Below are 21,579 nucleotides of genomic sequence, written 5' to 3'. Positions count from 1 at the left end.
AAACCCAAAAAGATATATTCACATATATATGCATGAGCATATACCATCTGAAATATGCATTATCAGCCTAGAAAAATCATACAGTGGGATAGGAGTATTACTTGAAAAGACACACGAGATACCGAAAGAGAGTGAGTTCCTGAAGGACACACAGCCTGGAAGAAGTCGAGTTAAGCTCTTGCATGCAGGTGGTCTGTCTTCCAGGCCTGCTGTATTACCAGCCAACACATGATAGGCTGTTTGATCCAAGTAGGTAGGCATATATTATTCATTTCTCCTGTTGGAGCACCCAGGGCATCAGCTACAGTCTACTGCATATACATCCACATGGATATATCTTGCTAGGATATAGAGATCATTTTAATCCTAGAGATCAGAAGTCTAGGAGATATGATTGTTTGTCATAATTCAAACCTGAAGCAGAAGGTACTTTCTGTCTGGATCACAGCCTGCCCTTGTGGGTGAATGAATGCTTACAACTCTGGTGTCCTAATGAGCTCATCCAAAGAGAGGAAAATGGTGGGCACTACCAGTGTAAGGAGAGGATGATCTGGAAAGCAGTACACACTTATAATTTCAGAAGACAGTGGAGAGGGGAGGAAATTCCTCTTTGGACACAGGCTACACAGCATTGAACGAACACTGTAGTCCCCAGTTCCTGCAACTGTACAATGCAGGTCTCGAGTCACAGAGATGGCCCCTACTTTCCCCTCATGCTTGGTACCCTTCACTCTTACCCCTGCCATTGGACTCTGTGTGTGTGTGTGTGTGTGTGTGTGTGTGTGTGTGTGTGTGTGTGTGTGTGTGTGCGTGTGTGTGTGTGTAACTTCTGCTGGAGTGTTCTCAACCTGTACTTATTCAGTGAAGCAGCCAGAGAGATATTTTCTGTGGGAATTCACATTTGATTTCCCAATGAAATTTAGAGAGAATATTAACCTATGCAGAGACTGTTGCTGGCATCCATGTATATTGATGAATTTGTAGCAACACGTAGGACCAAAATTTCATTCCTGTTGAAGACAGTTGGTGTAATGGCAGTTGTCCTTGTGGAGATGGGTATGTAGTTATTTGCTCATGTAGGTTTTCTGGCAAATATGTTTTAAGAGTGCTGAAATTTTATTAAATATTTTTTGTAACATCCCTTTGCCAGGGTGATCAGAATGCTTTCTATGGAGTTTGCTTAGGAGGAAATCATTGGCAAGAAGCCCTTCAGTAAGGTGTGTGAGATGTGAACTCAAAACTTTTATTGCCTGAGGCCACACGCCCAGCCCTGAGTAACTTCTGTCACTCTCTTTAAGCCTATGTGTGAAACAGAAGACATTTTAGACTGCTGTGATTTAAAAAAAATTAAACATGCTTTCTTAACTTTATATATTTCAAAAGTGAAACAAAAAACATAACACTTGGAAAACATATGATTAATTTCCACACAACTCATTATATGATCATGGATTGGTACTTAGGTGTTAATTCAATGTTTAGGGAAGTTAAATGCTATGAATCTTGGAGTTAATGTATCACCGAATTTTAGTGATCAAAAAGGAAGGCTTCTTTGACATCTGTGTGTTACCAATAGGCCTTGGACATACACCAAATAGCATATGGGCAGAATCCATGGTGGAATTGCTTCCTGTACACCTGAGAGTCTAACCACACAACAGTCTGGGTAGAGTGGGGCAGTACCAGAGGAGAATATGGTAACTGGTTTGCATCTGCCTTTTGAGCGCAGCAAGGCAGTAACATCTTTGAAATGTTATGGTGCTGCTTCACAGTTCTGAATGTGGAAAGACAGGCCAGGTCTGTTTATCAGCAAACATCTCATCTCCCTTAAAGGGTTCTGCATTGTGGGGGCCACTGATAGTTTCAAGCTCAAGCTAAAGCACATGGAGTTCTGGCCTCCGTAAGGGAGAATTGAGGCCATCTGCTACAGGGTGGAAACGAAAGGAACGCAGGTAAAATCCTAAATCCAAGAAAAGAAACTCCAGATTGTAACTATAACAACCCATGGAATTATCTAAGCATTGTGTTAATCTTGTTCATGAATATTATAAATGTGACAGCGGTAGGAGCTCTGGCTGGGAATGTGGGCTTCAGAAAGAACAAGGGTGAAAAAGCTTTATAGGTTTCAATGAAAGTGAGAATAGAAGAAATGATTTCGCTCTTAGGCCCTTGGAGAGAAGCCCATTGCTCCTCATAGAAATTCCCAGACATTCTAGCTGTTCTGATCATTTTTCTTTCTCCTGCTTCAGGTAGTAAATCGACAGAAGGTTGCCAAGTGTAAATGTTGGAGCAATAGGAATTATGTAAATGTTGCATTCTAGCAAGAAACATTTCAACCCCTTGAGGTCTTTTAAACAGCATTAATCTAGAAATTAGGTACAAAATTTAACTTTTTCAGGCTAATAATAATTTCATAAAGAAAAACTCGTTAGGAAAGGTGACAAATATGAAGTTCTATTGAACATTTAAATTCAGGAAACTCACTGAGTGCCCCAGGGAGTTATTTACCCAGCCAATGACTCTCTGATATTATTAAGGAGTAATTTATTCAAGAAAGTCTCCATTCATGAGTTTACATAAGAACAATATCTACTTTATAAAAGGCTTGTAGTCTCAGTATAACACATACCTAATTTACAATGACTTTTGGTTAAAATTTTCATTAGGTTGGTTCAATAGTATTTGATAATTTTAATTCAGTTTTATGAGATCCCAAGTTTCCACTTACAGGAAGAGAAAATGCAGAAGAAATAAATTTTTAAAGAGCACATTCATCTCTCCAGTGAGCACTGCTGAGCAAATCTGAAGTGCAGGAAAGTTAACCTTTAGTATTTCTAGGGCAATCCTTTTAGGCATAGACTATGGGACCCCATTACAAAGCAGCTGAAATGCACAGTAGCAGTGCTTTGCATATGGAGGGCGGCTTTGCTGTTCTCTAAGAGATTCTAAAATAGATGAGCAGTGAGTGTTACAGGTTCCTTACATTAAAAAAAAATTAAGGACTATATTATTTCCAGAGGGCAGAAATTGAAGTAGAAAACCACTACCTCAAAATTAACCAATGTAAATAGGGTCTGGAGGAGTGGTTCCAGTGGCAGAGCACCTGCCTAGCAGGGTCAAGGCCCTGAGTTCAACCCCCAGTACCATGAAATTGGGGCAGATTCAGAGTTGCAAATACAAGAAGACAAACTTGGGCATGAGGCTGGTTAATAATCGCCATATTTTTGTATGAGTCTGTTTTAGGTACAAAAATCTGCCTTTCTGCTCTAACAGGGTATAGATCTCAGAGATATAGTGGACCCAAGAAGCCCTGCTTGCACCGAGAAAGGAGTTAACAAATGATTAGACAGTCCTAAGCAGAGGTTCACAATAGCCCAATAGCTATGCACATATGACCATATAAAATTATGCTAATTGAAATTATCTCCACGATAGGGAAACAAGAGAGTTTTTTCCCTTGTTTTTTTTCTTCATCTCTTTTTTTCATTTCATTTTATTGTAAAGAGGATATACAGGGGGGTTACAGTTACATGAGTAAGGTAATGACTACATTTCTTGTCGAGCATTGTTACCCCAACTTTTGTTGTTGTTGTTGTTGTTGTTTAGTGTACTGTTTGTAGTTATGTCTTTTCTCTTTTGCTTTTTCCTCCTCTTGTTTATCCCTCCTGGTCACTGTTTCTAATTTTCGTACCCTTTGCCTTGTATATATCTGATTGGGGGAAGGAAAAGGGAATCCCAGATATGGTGGGACACAGGGTGAACCAATGCAACAGTGATACTCACTAGACACTATGTTGGAAATATCTCCAATTAACCACCAGAAAAGTGTAAGTAGAGCTATGGTTCAAAGTGGTAGGGAGCTAGCGTTGAGCAAAAGAGCTCAGGGACAGCACCCAGGCCCTGAGTTCAAGCCCCACAATCGACAAAAAAACAAACAAAACCAAAACTACCTGACCTAAGTTCTTCTATGGTGACAACTCCAAACTCCTTCCCAGCTCATCTGCAAATAGCATTAGGCTGTGCAAAGTCACCTGGCTTTGTCTTACCAATGTATTGAAAGAATCTAGTGTGATTGGCTAACAGTGGAATGCCCTTCTCACAGTATTGCCATCATGCTGTTGATTTATGACTGAAATTCTTCATCATATCATACGGCCGAACACTTAGCTGCTGTCTGCCTAGGCAGCTGTGATGGCTGGGGTGTGAAGACCCACAGAGGGCCACGCAGGCCCTGTCCACTATCACCATTCTGAAGGGACTGCTTCATGTACAAGAAGACAACTCTGAAACCATTATTCTATGGACTTGATCGGCATAGAAAAGCAGCCCGGATTATTTGTCATTTAAATCTCCTTTTTCATCTACTAAGAACCTCTTTAATTTATTGCTTTGCCGTACCAGAGCTTGAACTCAGGGTCTTTTGCTTGTTTGACTTTTTGGCTCACTGCTGGTGTTTTACCACTTGAACCATATCTCCAGTATGGCATTCTGCTGGTCAATTAATTGGAGGTTAGAATATTAATTGAATATGAATTGGAAATTAACTTTTTTTGTTTTGGTCAGTTGTGGGGCTTGAACTCTGGGCCTGGGTGCTGTCCCTCAGCTCTTCAGCTCAAGGTGACCACTCTACCACTTTAGCCACAGTGCCACTTCCAGTTTTCTGAGTGGTTTATTGGAGATAAGAGTCTCATGGGCTTTCCTGCCTGGGCTGGCTTTGAACCATGATCCTCAGATCTCAGCCTCCTGAGTAGCTAGGATTATAGGCCTCCAGTGCCCGAGTGGAAATTAACTTTTAACTGGAGAAAAAAAGTCTCACAGACTTTTCTGCCCTGTCAGACTTCAAGCAGCAATCCTCTAGCACTCAGTCTTGTGACTAGGATTGCAGACATGAGCTATGCATGCAGGCCTTCATGAAATCTGCTAAACAGCCTTATTTTTCTCTATCTTGTTATTCTCTATCTCTAACTCATACAAGCTCTTGTTTTATTTAGGGAGTAGACTCTCATGAACTCAAGGAGTTTTCCCACAAGAAGTTCTTGTCAGGTTCAAATAGAGATTCAAATGACCGTTTTTTGAATATTTAGCATTTGGCTTCTGCCACATAATCTACAAGCTTGGAAACCAAAGCAGCGAATTGGTTGCGTATGGACTTTACAGTCTGTCTAAAATACATATGGATAGAAGGGAATCTACAGATACAGTGTATGTGATTGCCATTGTCATTCTAAGTTAGGGCTCCAAAATTTATAGTATATAATGAAATGAAATGATAAAATGGCATTAAACTAGATTTCACTGTTTAAATCATACATTTCATTCATCATTTGGCAGTTAAATGTCTCTTAAATACTACAGAAATTTTATGATTTAACATTTGTCAAAAGAACTGAGAGAAATGTGTGGAGCTGAATTATGAAGTACAGTTAGACTACACTGCATAAAACCACCAGAAGGCAGAGGTTGGTCAAGGTGTTTTTGGTCTCTGAGAAGTAGAAGGGAGGGCCAAAACCTGAGCTGATCTATAACCTTCTGGGTTTCTTCTTCTTACAGGCTTCACAACACTACACTATGTATTGAGCAGGAGAAGTGTTTGCTTGCTTTTCTACCACTGCATTTAACTTGTCCTGACAATTCTTTAAAGCTCTTCATTAACCCTACGAAATTGAAATTTTGGCCTCTCGTAGTCATGTGCGCTAAGCCTTCTGTCTTTGTTGGTTTTGCTGTGACAATGTATTGCTATGTGAGAAATCTTAACTCACAGTAATTAGAGGCTCAATGAAATAGCTCACAGGACTGTGAATAATCTATGTCTGATGGTTTTCCTTAAGATGGGAAACCTATACAACATGGCTGTTAGACTTGGGAGCTTCAAAACAGAATGTCCTACTCTTGGGATGGGAAAGTACTTCATTTGATGAAGAATCAGCTATTTTTGATCTTTAAAACTTGGTTTTACTGACCTTTCTACTATTAGAAATGGCTTCCCGAACCACATACCCCTCACACATGTATAGGAGAGACTGCAGAACATGAAATAGGAGTAGCTTGGTTTGAAACTCACTTTGTTCAGAGTCTGATTAGATAATCATGGTCAGTTTCCACCTTAATCTTCACCCATCTGTGGAGTAACCCCATGATTTCAGAGTATCTATGAAAAATCTGAATGCTCCTTAGAATGTTTGCTCAACCTTTATCTTCTATTTAAAAAAAACAAAACAATGATTCTTCACCATCTTTACTTTTATCCCTTCACCTTGAGGCATGAGTCCCAGGAAGTATGTGAAGGTGGTAACGTGGGAAATTCCTAAGGCATGTTTTCATTCTACTTCATGGTGCAGGAAGTGTCTGGAATTTTATTTTTGCAGAGACTAAGGGTCTATAAAAGTTGACATTCTAGAAAGGTGTACAGCAGGAGACAGATCAAAACCAACAAAATGAGAAATAGAAAATGCAGAGACCTTGGAGATGCTCATGTTTAATGACTTTGGCTTTGAGACTTTTAACAAAACTCTAGGGATTTAAAGAGTCTAACTTGCTTTTGGTCACCCTTTCAAGAACAGGCTCTAATCCTAATGGTAATGAACACTCTTGACCAATATAATGTAAAACATATTTCCTCTTATTCCAAGCCAATTACATCTGACTCAGATCAATGATCACTGTCCAGAAAATACATATGTATTTGAGGATTAAATAACATTTTTTTCTTTCCCATCTGTGCCATCAAATGCCATCTAACAAGGTAGTTTCCATTTTTCTTTTCTTCAGTTCACTGAGTGTTGTTTCCTGTAGTCCCTTGAAAATTAGCCTGTCTGTAATCAGAAATCACTTCCACTCAGAGCTCAATGCACTGGCTAGAGATGTGGCAAATTCTTGTTTAAAGGGCTGGTAATTGGATTAAAACATTGAAAAGAAACAGGACAATGGAATCTACTAAAAAACAAATGAAAAACACAACAATGACAAATCAACAAAACCAAAATGAATTTGAAAGCTCCAGTGAATGGAATTGCTATTAACAAGAATCATTTATCAGCAACAATGCTCCAGTGTTTGCAGTCCTCAGATATTCAATTGCAATGATATTTAAAAGTCTAAGAGAAGGAGAAAAAGGACATGTGAATAGTCTTTTTGTAAGAACAGCTTGAAAATACTTGGCTAATTTCTGGGTATCAGCTGACTTGAAAGATGGGCCAAACCTTAAGTCTCTACCTTATGTAGTTATTGAAATAATACAGTAGAGAAAACACTGTTAGATTATTTAAGGAAGAGAAATAATTATTCATTTTAACTTGGATACTATTATTAATATCTGAAGTCAAAAAGGAAAAGAAAACACAGATGATCTCTTTGCATAGAACCTCACTGAATGACAGGAACTGATAGAATGCGACTCTGTGGCCATTTTGACAGTACAGGAGTGATGAAATTGATGTATAATGGACAGGTTCCATCCTCAACAGTATTAATTTCATAAATATTAACAGAATTAATTTCATAAATATTATTCCAATAAAACTATTTAAAATATTTCCAACAAAGCTAATGACTTGAGGAAATAAAATACCTTGCCAAAAAAACATAACCAGTAAATATACAAGAATGTAAGGTCAAATTGTCATACAGGAATGACAATATCCAACCACAGAGAGTCTTTTACTCAAATGAGATCCAAAGGCACAAGTCATTAGACTCCACAACAAACAGGATGCAAAGGAGAAAACTCCAAAAAGATGCAACTAAAACATTTAGGTCTGAGAAGTGTAAAAGCCAAATTACAGAATACTCCAAGTATACCAATAAACCACCACTAGGACCTCTATCACAGGTGAGAAGTTCATTTCAAGTCTGCACAAGAAGCCAGCTCTTACCTGATTGCCTGGAGATCTCCTTTCTGAACGGCTATGGATCTAAATATAAACAACAACAACAAAATTAGAATTGGTGAAGCACAGGCCTTTAACTTGAGAAAGACATTCTATACAAAGCACATTTTTTAAAAAGTGACTTTTTAAAGGAAAAATTAGGAGTGAAACTATGTATGACAATTAAGCACATGAGATTAATTTTGTGTCATTTGTGCTCGCAAAATTGCTCTCTCCTCATTGACATAATGTGAACACAGAAGTGAAATTTAGAAGTCTTCCCTTAGTCTTCATCAGAGTACAAGGATGTTGCTGAATTAATAATAATTTCTGATTCCTACCATATCTGTGCAAAGAAGAGTTCAATCTATATTACCTTGGGGATGTTGATACCATATAAGCTGTCTTAATTTTGTTCAATTTTTTTTCGAGTCAAGGAAGATAATAAATGTCCTCTATTCTGTCACAGAAATTCTGTCTAGGGACTTAATGTCAGAAATATTAGGAGAATCTACTTAGCCTGACTCTTGGCCTTGGCTATAATTCATTTCATCTTTGTTAAGAGGATGAAATGGAAAGGTGACAAAATCCTAAATCTCGAGGACAATTAATAAGATAGATAACTACTAGATTTTCAGATCACTAAACTAAAAATACATATTGTTCTGGAATCTTTCTAAGATACTCACAGGAGGCTATGAAATGTTACTCTACAGGAATGGAGTTCTTATCTACCAATGACAGAAGATGCAGTCTGACTTTATTACTATACTGTAGATGCTTATCAAATTCATTTTTTCATAAGATCTCGAGATCATCTTTAATATTTAATATGTATACTACTAGAACATTAACATAGTGAGGTAAATAAAATAACTCTCGAAAAAACCATATGTAAAACTGAATATGTACCAATTGATTGATAGATGACATGTAAATACATTGTTATATCAAATTCACTTTTGGTCTTATAAGACTTTGAGTCTATTCTTAATATTTATAAGGATATCTTGAACATAACTCTAGAGAGAAGCAAAACAATATGTTCCATACATAATAGTAATTTGAACTTTTTAAGTTTACATAATTGTATGAAGTATACAGAGAATATTTTAGCATTATATTCATTTCAAAAATAGATATAATCAACCTATATTTTTGATGAAAAAATATATATATATATGAACTTATGTACAATAAACAAGTAACCGTGCCCAAAGAGAGGTCCGGCCTATGGGCCAGTTCATAGGAAATAATTTCCAAGCCCCTGAAATGTCCCATTTTGTATGAGAGTCATTGTTTTCAAGGGAATCTTGGATTATACCATAGAGTCTGTGCTTAGAGTGTAATTTATGATGGGGACCTGGGACTATGAAGTACCAACTCCACTTCTGTAGGACTAGAGGCAAGGTCAAGTGTGCAGAAGGTCAGGTGTGATTAGTTATTGTTTCTTCCTCTCCCTTCTTTCCTCCCTCCCTCCCTTCCTCCCTCCCTTCCTTTCTTCTTCCCTCTCTTTGTTCTCCTCCCTCCCTCCCTCTTTTCCTCCCTCCCTCTCTCCTTCCCTCCCCTTCCTTCTTTCCTTCCCTCCTTCCTTCACTCCTTCCTTCCTTCCTTCCCTCCCTCCCTCCTTCCTTCCTTCCTTCCCCCTCCTTCCTTCTTTCCTTCTTTCCTTCTTTCCTTCCATCCTTCCTTCCTTCCTTCCTTCCTTCCTTCCTTCCTTCCTTCCCTCCCTCCCTCCCTCCCTTCCTCCCTCCCTCCCTCCCTCCTTCCTTCCTTCCTTCCCTCCTTCTCTCCCTCCATCCCTTCCCTCTTTCCTCTATTTCTGTCTCTGTTTTTATTTCCGTCTCTGTCTGTCTAGTGTGGTTTGAGCTCAAAGGCTGTGCTTGCCAGGTTGGTGCTTAACCACTTGAGCCGGGCTCCCGTCTGAGTCAGTCATGTTTTGTAAATGATCTCAATAGAAATTCTGGACAATAAGTTGTATGGATGTGTTACTGTATTTTATAAACAAGTATCCCTTTAGCTGTTTGCAACAATCTGCTTAAGGAACGAACCAAACTTCTTATGGTGTCGCCTGCTTTAGTTGTTCAAGGATCATAACCACAGTTTTCAACATGAGAGGGAATATTGGTTTTTCTTTCTTCAAGCCCACTGCTTACACTTTATCTTAGAATATGTTGTTTACCATGTTGTGGCTTAGTAGAAGCAATATAACCCCGATGTGCATAGATGAGATCAAATGATCTTAAATTACACTTTTTCTATTGAGACACATACATATGATCATAATAGAGATCTGTGACTTCCTTCGTAGACAGGACAGGAATAGTGGTTCTCTGTCTAGTGGCCCCTGAAGTTCTGAGAACACTGGGTGCTTTTAACTGATTGCTCACAAGGAGGAGTCAGACCTATCAATCAGGCTTCTTCAGCTACAGAGATGTATTCCAAGCCCAGCCCCTGATCTTCTGCTGCAATAGCATGCTTAAATACATATACAATGCTATCCCAAGAAAGATCACATATCATCTCCCATGTAAGGAAGAACACTTAAAAATAGAGCATGATTTGTTACAGTCACATTATAGTTCTTCAGCACTTGCTAATCCTCAGCACCTCACAAATCTAGCTATCACTTGAAAATAGAGATGCTGTAACTTGGTGATAGGTAAGGTACAAATAATTTTAAATACTCATTTAACTTCTCAGGTAGTAGATAAAATGTATATTTAGATATTATTTTAGATTTGCTTTTAATAAAAACCCTAAAAATCAATACAAGTTGGACAGATTTTTTGCTAGCTGTTAAGATCCACATGAAATAATACCATGAGCAATAAAGGAAAAAAAGATGTCGATGGCTAGTAACTCAATAGCATAGTCAAAGCATATCAAAGAGGCAGATTTGCTACAAATTTTGCATTATTGAGCTTCTCAGACACAGAGAGATGTATACACTGAGCACAGTAACTTACTAGGTCGCATTTTTTTCAGGTGACTCTCTTCTAAAAGTCACCAAGATAGATGGTCACAAGTCAATTCCTGGCAACTACATTACCAGGCTTCATCTGATCCCATTGTTCATATGGCCCTAAATAATCAGGCCACTCTCATTGATTAGTGGTTTGTTCTAACCAACTGAACAACTCAATCAAATTGACCCTGTGGTAGCTTGTTTCATTGCTTAGCAGATAGCAGATAGAATTTCCCCAAAGCCTGAGACAGCCATATATACAAGTGATGCCAGCAGAGAGCATGGTTGGAGAGACACACTAGTGAGTGGCCCTCCCTGATGTTTCAGGGAGTGATTGGCTGCACATGGAGAGGGTTACAATGATCAGCCAATGATACTTGTCAAATCTCTGATTCCCAGATCTTAATCCAGAGGTCTTGCTTTGGTGGCCCATGCGGGGGTCCTGAGGATATGCATTCTCCACAAGTGCCCAACTGATACTGATACTGACATCCTTTCAACCTTTCTCTCCGCCCATTAAGCCAAACCTGGACAGTCCAACCTGCTTTTAGGCTTCCAAATGGGGTCAGCTGGTTTCTATGCTCACTGTACAATTTGTGTGTGGTTATGTCTGGGCTTTTCAGCCACCACATATTTTATGACTCAGGGAAAAAGGGCTGCCAATAACCCTGTCCACAATCCATTAGACTCATTTGACCAGGGTGTAAATGGTACTTACTATGTTTCTGTGTAATGCTGAGAGTGTAAATGATGACTCTCTGAAGTATTTTATTCACCTTATGTAATTATACACTGTAATGCCTACAGAAAATTATCTTGGCAGATTCTTATCCTAAGCCATATATTACTCTGGGCATCATTGCCTTATAAAAGTCAAATGAAACAAACCATGAGCAGCTGGGGGGGGGGATGGTCTTCTTCACTTTTGGACTGTATGAAAGGGCTTTATCTTGTTAATACATGGAAGCAATGAAAGGTTAAATATTGAATTTATCCAGCTCTTAGCATAATGACTGATTACAGAGACAGGTTCGATTAATTGCCCCCAAATTAAAATCGGTGTGTCTAGATACAAAAAGGAGAAGACCATGTCTTGTTTCCACCTCTTTAGGTGAGGAGCTTGAAAGCTGCCACTCCAACAATTTAACAATACTTAGATACACAAGTGAGGTCATAGAGCAAAGCTGTTGCCCCTCACATGAGAGACATCGTAGGCAGACTTAGAGAATCAGGATACATGATAATAGAAATGTCCATGGAAAGCAGCACTAGAGTAGGAAAACTGGAGTAGAAATGGATGAAGGGTTAAAGACTCAGTGTGGACAAGTCTGAGAAGTATAAACTCCAAGAGGAGGTCCCTTGCATTTGTGTGAATTTACCCTGCTAAGAACATAATCAGGTTCTCACAGTATACCATGGAGAGGAAAAAACCCTCCAATACTTCTCCTGAGGAGAAGTGGTTAAAAAAAAGAGGAATTATTTTGCAATCTGCCCAGAACACTGTGATTTTTGATTTGTTAGCACTCAGCCCTCAGGAGAGACTAATGAACCAGAACCTCACAGGCTGGGTTCTATCAGAACCTGCCTGACCAAGAAAGAAGGGAAATATGCAATTCCAGCCAGATTTAGCCTTCTTTTTTGAAGGGAGGATATTATTGAATTCTAGCTGAGACTATCTATTTGGTCTCATAGAAGTACAGAGGAGAAAAAAATGAAAAAAAATCAATTAGGAAATTTAGAGTCTAAGAGCACATGCTCAGAGATGGGTTGCGATTTAATCACAGGGCTATAGAATACTTCCCCAGCCTTACTCCCTTCTCACCCACATTTCCTTTAGGCCTATCAATAGTAGTTCTTCTTAGTGCATCATGTTTAACCATCAAGAAAAAAAATCACAAGGCAAACTGAAAGACAAAAGCACAGTTTGAAGAGAGCACGCATCAGAATCTGATGTGGTAAGTTGGAAGTATTAGATAGAGAACAGTTATGATTAAAAGGATGAGTGCGCATTGTTATGAAAAAATTCTGACAGAACAAAAAGATATGCTAGAGATGAAAAAAATCCCTGCAGGAACGTACTAAGATGTCTCTGATGGGCTTATGGACTTATTAGTTAGTGAGACCTGATTGAGGGGGAAGAAATAAATCTAAGTTTGAAGATAGCACATTAGGAACACCCCAAACTGTAAAGCAAAGAGTAAACAGGCTGGAAAACCCACAAAACCAAAATAGAATAGTCACGAATTGTAGGTTCAAGTATCGGTTTTTGTCTGAGTAGAATGCATCCTCCATAAAAATGTGTAATGTAGGCTGGGAAGGTGGCTCAGTGGTAGAGAGCTTGCCTTGCAGGCATGAGGCCCTGGGTTTGATTCCTCAGCACCACATATGCAGAAAAAGCCAGAAGTGGTGCTGTGGCTCAAAGTGGTAGAGTGCTAGCCTTGAGCTGAAGAGCTGAGAGACAGTGCCCAGGCCCAGAGTTCAGGCCCCATGACCGGCAAAAAAAAAAAAAAAAAAAAAGTGTAATGTGTAAGCAGGCAGTTCAGAGTAAATCCTCTAGGATTCAGAGGGAGAAGAAAAAATACTATCTTGTAAATATAAATGAAATGGCCACGAAAAGACGTGGTGAAAACAATCCCTTGGACAGTGTGTAGATTGTAGTTGGGGAACGAAAAAAGATGATATATTTGTAGGCTTAAAAAAAGTATCCATTTCTTTATTGTTATTGTTAAGGAGTTGTACAAAAGGGTCACAATTCCACAAGTCTGGCAATGAGTCCACTCCTCTTGGACAATGTCATGCTTTTTATTCTCCTTTGTGTGTTGGGGTCTTCTACTCCCTGGGAGACATGGATCATTGCAAATTTGGATCATTATTGGACATCCTCTTAAGAATATGACATCAATATTTGGGAAAAAATGCCATTTAACTTTGACAGCAATCTGGTAGGAGCCAACCAGGGCACATGGTGTTCTCCAGCTTTGTAATCCTCTACCTCAGTTTTTCCAACCATCTAATATATCTCTCCTCCTTGTCCCAGATCAACTTTAGTAGATGAACTTATTTGATTCCGATTTTACTCTTTATCAATTGCCAACTCATATATGTGTGATGTATACAGCCAACCCTCCAGGTATTTTGGACTGCTGTTTTCAGTTTGTATTTTGTAAGAGAGGAAAACTGAAATGGAGAGAAGTAAACCACCCAAAGCTACACTGCTTTCAACAAGAGGCCTATGATTCAAATTCACTTTTGCCAACAAACCACTGTTTATCTGCTTGTTGTCAACATGAGAAGAGAGTAAAATATAAAAATAATTTGCAGTAGAGGTCAAATTCAAACACTCTGAGTTAGAACCCAATATACATGTTCAAGTAGCTAGACTTAAAAAAAAACACAACAAAGTTTGTTTTTCGACATAATGTCTTGTACATCTTACAACTTTGGCGTGGGGTAGGGGGGAGATGGGGGGAGAGATGAAAAGGGATGGGAAGGGGAAACAAAGGAGGAGGCAAAAATGCTTGATAAGAAATGTACTCATTACCTTGCCCATGTAATTGTAACCCCTCTGTACGGTATTTTCACAATAAAAAAAACCCAAAATAAAAACAACACATAAAACCAGGAGAACAATAACGTCTAAAACCTAGTTATCAGAAATCATTGTTGGTTCACCCCAACATTGAGTGTCTTGGCTGTGATGAAACTTGATACACACAAGAGTCAGCCAAAAGTGCTTGACATGGAATCAAAGTCTCCACATTCTAGAGAAGGGAGAGGACTACGCCAGCTGGCATTTGGAAGAAGCAGGCAATCAAACTCAGAAGTGGACTATTCTAGCAGGAGACTCTGGTCTCTTTCACAGGTCTGTGCTATAAATTGGAGGATGTGGTTGGGGAGTGTAGGCTGAGGGGGGCAGGGAGGAGTGGGAGGAGTGCTAGGAGTAATATCTTGATTGTGGCCATAACTTCATGGACCATTACCCATAATAAAACATATTGAATCATACATTGTAAGTGTGTATGTTTGACTGTATGGCAATTATACTGTGATAGAAAGTGTTTAAAAAGTTAATGGAGAAAGTGATCCATGGAACTGTAGAAATTTCTAGCTGGCACAGCCCCTCCCTTCCAAGTTGTCCATTTCATCCTTTTAAACAGTAGAGAAAATGAAAAGCTTGTCTGGGCTGCTTGGGTGAATCTGTGCCACAGTGGGGGTAAGTGCTTTGAGCAGCTGACTGAATCAAAAGGTGATGCTTAGAAATTAGAGGGTTTGTTTGTTTTCTTTTCTTTTTTTCTTGTTTGCTTACCTGTCTGTGGGAGGGTAAGAAGGGCACAGAAATGGAAGGACAAAGGGTGAACAGAGGCAACAGTGGTACTTACTAGCAACTGGATTGAAAAATGAACCTGTGGGTGGAGACAGAAGAGATAAACAGGGAGAGTAAAGAGAAATGTCTTCCTTACCTGCCTATGTCAACTGTAACCTCACTGTACATCACCTTTATAATAACAATTTTTTTTTTAACAAAAGGTGGTGTTCATGCGAGGTGGACAAAGAACCACTGGGATTATGTTAAAGGTATAAAGCTAAAACATACAGACATTCTTAGCCGCTCAGAATAATCCTGGCTGGTAAATGGCATGGGTTATGGCCCTGGAGATGGGAGAGGCTCAACTTCATCTCCACCTGACCTTCTTCCGATGCTGGGCTGTGCTTTTATTCCACTGTGCGTTCCAGCAGATTGGGGCTAATGCATGTGAACACAGAGGCACACCTGTGAAAAATCTAATTTGCATAAACCCACACACTGAAGAAGGTTTAAAAGATCCATCAGTAAGAATCACATTGCTTCTGCAGATAAAAATAAAACAAAAATGCTCCCTGCAATTTAGGGAACCTATTCAATAACTCAGGTTTACAAGCCATTTAAGTTATAGGACCCATTTCAATATCGATTTATAGTTATGACCAGCCTGCCAACTATCCCTGTGGCTGTTGGGGGACTTCAAAACATCTCCATTTCTGTATGTTGACACCAGAGAGTGCTTACCTGCAGTCATTTAACCAATCACTAATACATAAGCTTTCATTTCTTGGGAAGGGACTAAAATGCACGAATGCACTCTGCATCGCCCCCCCCCCCCCCAATCAAATGCTTGATTTTTAAAACACCAACTGGTAGGCTCAATCACTAATATATAAAGAGGGCTGCAGACAGTGTCCGGATTTTCAATGCATAATCAAAACAAAAGAGTTACCTGCTTGAGTATTACTAACCTAAACTTAGCGAGACGTTATTGGCTCATTGCCTCTAATCTTAGCTACTCCGGTTTGTGGTTTCAAAGTCTTCCTTTCTTTTAATTTGCCTCTCTATTCCATCTCTAACCTGAGGCTCCCTTCCACCTCTTCAAGTTCTTCCAAGGGTCAGAAAGGGGTAAGAGCTGTTTGAGATCTTTCTTTCTTTCTTTTTAATAGGCGGAGCTGCCGGCACTGGCCAATCACTTCTCTCCCCGATTTATTTCCTCTTGAGAGAGGCGGAGCCAGCTCTGGGGCCCTCCAGCCTTGAACTAGTTTGACTAGGAGAGTTGACAAATGGCACACTCTTCGTGGTTGTTCCTAGGCTGCCAATTGATTGGGGGCAATGGAATGGAAAGAATGAGATGGGAGCACTCAGGTTGAGTAAATTTGGAAACAAGAGTGGATAGATGAGAAGGGAAGTCAGAACTAAGACACCTGGAAGCTAAGCCAAGATTGCAGCAGTGGGCCAACCCACGCATTTTTCCCCCTCTCCTCTGCAAACAGCAAGAAGGATGGAGCCTGCTGAGAAAGGGAGGTTATTAGTATCACCTGGCCCTGGCAGGGCGGGCGAAATCCTGTTACAGGCTTAAGAGGCCTTGGCTTCATTCCTGGACCTTCAATTGCCAGTGGTTATAAATGTGCACAGTAGTTTTATATATATATAAACATTTCTTTTTCTTTTCCTTTAGATTTATAGACCCTTTGCCTACCAAATGAGTTCTTTGGGGGACCTTCACATTTAAGAATAATTTACAGGAGTTCGAAGGTATCTACCTCTACCTCCCTGAGCAATCTTAAACGCTAGTGTTTCTATTAATCAATGGCTTGAAAAATTGCAGCATTAACTTTCTTTGAACATTAATTTGTGATTCATTGAGATTGAGATTAAATAAATGGAGAGAATCATAATTACTCCATTGGCTCAGTATTCAGTTTCATTTTGACTATGAAATGTGTGCTCCTTTGATAATCAAAGTTTTAACACCTGCTGGTAGATTTCATTGTCCAGACAACAGGCCTTGGGAGAGGACCGGCTCCCATCTTTATGGGACAGATAATTAAAGAGATAATTTAAAGTGTTGAGATGAAAAGGGAAAAGAAACCTGGTTCTTGCTTCTACATACATTTACATATATCCACAGTGTATTATTTTATGCATAATTACACATTTGAAATAGTGCAGTTGGAATCTTGATTTGCAGACAGATTTTTTTTCTATTTTCACAAATGTATGGGCAGAGGGTCTGCATTTAATCTTGGTTTCCATGGTCTTTTCCACACTCAGGCATATTCTTTTGACCCTAGGAACACATTTTGACCTTTTCAGTTCCTTTATTCATTTTGACATTAATTTTTCTTCTTAACAGGTTTTCATTGTATTTAGTGAACAATAAAGGCCCCTTGGGAGCCCAAATAAGTCTGTAAAAGTGCCCATGAATTTTAACCAAAGAAAGCAGCCCTCGCTCCATGATTAAAAGCTTTAAATTCTCCAAGAGCAACATGATTAATCCAGTACCATAGTGCTGAGTGGCTTCACACTGACTTCATTTGTTGGTATTGTTATTTTTCTTGGTTCTGTTTGATTTGTTGGAATGATGATGTCAGTCTTTGCAGCTAGCACAAATTTATCTCTACAAGGGCCAAAACTGCTCTTTGGAAACTACTTGTATCTGTCTTTGTGAGAAGAAGAATGCAAGTGGAAGATGTACCTATGATCTTGCACTCACCTAAATCCTGGTTGGTTTTCTATCTAGCTATTTTTAAAAAAATATCTCTAGGACACAATGCTCTTTGCTTCATAGCTCATACAAGAATTAAAAATGCAAAAGTTTATGTGTCATTTCTGGCCAAACACTGTTTCTAAACTTTGCTTTTTGTTTGTTCTTTGGTCAATAGGGAAAATTCCTTTTGTGTCCATTTTGTTGTATTGCTTTTATGACCCGAGTTGCTGTGAGGGTAGTTTTTCAGCCATTTTTTTCCAGCTTTAAATACCTTTATCGTTAAACTTTCAGTACAGACTTGTTTTATACTTGTTTTTCAACAAGTATATAATGCAACTAGTTGCATTATAAAGGTTATAGGGGCTGGGAAAGTGGCTCAGTGGTAGAGTGCTTGCCTCGCATGCATGAGGCCCTGGGTTTGATTCCTCAGCACCACATAAGCAGAAAAAGCCAGAAGTGGCACTGTGGCTCAAGTGGTACAGAGCTAGCCTTGAGCTGAAGAACTGAGGGACAGCAACCAGGCCTAGAGTTCAGGACCCATGACCGACAAAAAAAGAAAAAAAGAAAAAAAATGGTCATAAGCTGGATGCTGGTAGTTCATGCACTATAATCCTTGCTACTTAGGATGGGCAGGAAAGTCTGTGAGACTCCTATCTCCAAGTAGCTAGCAAAAATCTCATAGTGAAACTGTGGTTCAATGGTAAAGTGCCATCCTTGAGTTAAATAGCCAAGCAAGAGGACAAGCCCCAGTACTGACACAAAAACAAGAACAAAAAGTTTGTAATGAGTATTTGAGTTGAGCAATGGTTTTTATTTCTTGTCTCATGTTACATTATTCTGAAGAAATCAATGTAATCACCATATATTGATATGCTTATTGCTTTCAGTTGTTGAAAATCTGTTATGAATTGATAGGACTATCAAAACCATGGGTGGTGGTGGTGTGCATGTGCACACTTGTTCCTGCCTTTTATCCCAATTTTGAAAAGAATAAATTTTTTTGTCTCTCAGGATGTTACTATGATTCTGTCTTCAGTGGTTTATATTCTCAACCTAATTTGTTTTGGTAGTTCAGAGTTCTTGGAGATAAGCTCTGGAAAGCTAAATAAATCTGTTTGCAAAGTCAATTTCTCTTTCAAAATGTCACTTACAACAAAATGTTTTCTTTTATTCCAATAGGTTAACTATCTGTAGTAAACTGCAGCCGATCTGTGGAAGAGTCTATTTGTGCTATAATTATGGAACGTGTGGCTACTGTTGAGTTTGAAATAGAATAATATTTGTCTTCCATGCTGTGATTCATCCTTGAAGAAAAAGGTAGATATTTAAGACCAGGGATGTGAGCCTATGATATCAATAATAAATAACTGCAACCAAAATACTGGCCTTAAAATGCTTTTCAATGAGTCACCTACCTGAGGCAAGCGGGGAAACCAGAAAGTTCATTATCTACAAATATTTCCCCATTTCTTTTTTGACCACTCAGTATTGTGAGAGAAACAATATCCTTTCAGCCTTTCTTCCTGTCTGGTTTTTCCCTGGTTCCATTATCACATGTCTTGGACAGCCTTTGTTGCCCAAATCAACATAATACAGGAGTTTTGAGAATGACTAAGATGTCCAGAGTGATGAGTGTATCCTTGAAGTTTCTTCTTTTTATCAGTGTATGAATAACATAGATGTTTGTGTGTGTGTGTGTGTGTGTGTGTGTGTGTGTGTGTGTGTGTGTGTGTGTGTTTATTCTCTTGAGGAAACTAGGGATGAATTGTAGTTATCAGCCTCTTCCCCTTGAATAGTCCTATTAAATTGTGGCTGCTTGCTATTGAACAACCAGAGATTAATAAAGGTTTCTGGATTCTGTGGTTGTTGTTCTTGGGCAAGTTCTTCCTCGTGGTATTTTGAGTGTAAGCAGCAGCTGCCACCCGCTTAAAATGAAAGGCTTTGCAAGTTCACCTCTTAGCCTCTGTAATATTTCAGCTAAGCCTGCCTGAGGACTTCCTCTCTTTCTTTGATGGAAATAATAAAGTATGATGACTTTGCAATAACAGCTCTCGTTTTGACCAGCATTGGATTTCTAGGAAGGGGAACAATGGCTCCTTATAGTGCTGTGAATAGGACCCTCCAGAAAACGGTAGTTCAGACAGAGCAGCTGGAATGGGGCTTTGTTCATATAAAGTGCAGTGAGGGTCATGGAGAGATGTCTTGACATTGAGTTGCTATGGATCCATTTGCAGCTGTGGTGATTCTATGTTTCCAGCAAGTGATTAATATGCAGTCCAGTGAACACATCACCAAACAGAGTGCTGGTCAGAAGATCATCCGGTGGTTCCCAGTCTCTTTTCCCTAACACTCCTTCCAACGTTGATGGTTTGGGTACAACTTTCTATCAATCTGGGCTTAAAATAGTCTTTAAGTTTATCATTTGCTCGAAAGGAGAGGCCTAAGAGGAGGGTGTTAGTTTTCCAAGTGGAATGAGACTCCTCAGGTACATGAATGTTTGTCAGCACCCAAGTCATGTAATTCATCTTCCTGCTGAGATCACTGTGCCTACATGTCTATAAGGTGACTAGCACACAGGACATGGGGAACAGTCACCGCTGAGAGTGGGGGATGCACTAGAACATCTTTATTGCTAGCCACCTCATCCCTGGAACACCAGGTCAACACTCAGAAATTCAGGGAGGCAGTTCTCTGTTGAGTTTTTATTTCCTGGGACATCACCTGCATTTTAGGCTTATCCTAATCCTGGCCAAATGTCCAACTTTGGTTTTCTAGGGACTGACCTGATGTGGTGGATACTGGAGTCCTGCCCAATCTCTATTATAAGAAGGCCACTCCCATAGCCAGTGCTGTGTGCTGGCTATTAATGGCTCACAGGTGCCCTCTTCTTGGTGACTTAATGTCTTCTTTCCCAGAGGTGGCTGGAAGTTTATTTCTCACATCCTCGAGAGGGTCACTGCCCAACAAATCATTGGCTGATGTTTAGGTATAAAGGTCAGCTTTTCCTCCACTCCCAAACTTCATCTGTGGGATTAATATGAGGGACAACTTCAGCTGAAACTATCTCTTGGTTCAGCCTCTTTTCTGCTCTCATCTTAGTTTCTTACAGTTTTCTTCTGGTGTACTTACAGTTTTCTTCTAGTGTACTGGGTCAGTGCTTCACTTCCTGCTGGGTCAATGCATCACTTCCTATTGAGTCAATTAATCACTTCCTGCTGGTGTACTGGGACAATTCATCACTTCCTGTTGGTGCACTGGGTCAATACATCACTTCCTGTTGGTGTACTGCAATGATATATCACTTCCTTTTGGTGCACTGGGTCAATTCATCACTTCCTTCTAGAACACTGGTTCTCAATATGTCACTTTCACAGGAATCCTATCTCAGCCTCTGCTTCAAGGGAAACTGACCCCAGACACATGGGAACTAAATCTACTACCATACTACCTACCATAGCTCACTAATGATGATCATTGACATGTTTGCTAAACATACACAAATTTTGACGTATATAATTGATCTGTTTAAAATGAAAATGTTTGATTACAGCATGAACCTGCTATTCTTACCACTAGGGATGAATCCAAGAGAAATGAAAACACATTTCCATAAAATCTTTGGACACAACTATTCATCATAGCTTTATTCTAAGTTTGGACCTAGAAAATGATCCAGATGTCTATCAATTGAAGAATGGAACTATACACTGTGGTAGATTCACAAAATAAA

The 21,579-nt window shown here is 39.3% G+C and overlaps 1 protein-coding gene across 1 annotated transcript in view; it reads right to left on the bottom strand.

Annotated features, from left to right (window-relative positions):
- Positions 1 to 21,579, bottom strand: part of Celf2 (CUGBP Elav-like family member 2) — a 778,786-nt gene that overhangs the window by 595,834 nt on the left and 161,373 nt on the right. Inside the window, exon 2 of the mRNA XM_069990343.1 lies at positions 7,872 to 7,910. The gene's annotated coding sequence lies outside the window, so the exon portion shown is untranslated. The remainder of the gene's footprint in view (positions 1 to 7,871; positions 7,911 to 21,579) is intronic.

Source organism: Dipodomys merriami, unplaced genomic scaffold (assembly GCF_024711535.1).
Source record: "Dipodomys merriami isolate MVZ:Mamm:240054 unplaced genomic scaffold, mDipMer1.0.p SCAF_4, whole genome shotgun sequence".
NCBI lineage: Eukaryota > Metazoa > Chordata > Mammalia > Rodentia > Heteromyidae > Dipodomys > Dipodomys merriami.
This window is presented reverse-complemented; position numbering and strand designations above follow the sequence as displayed.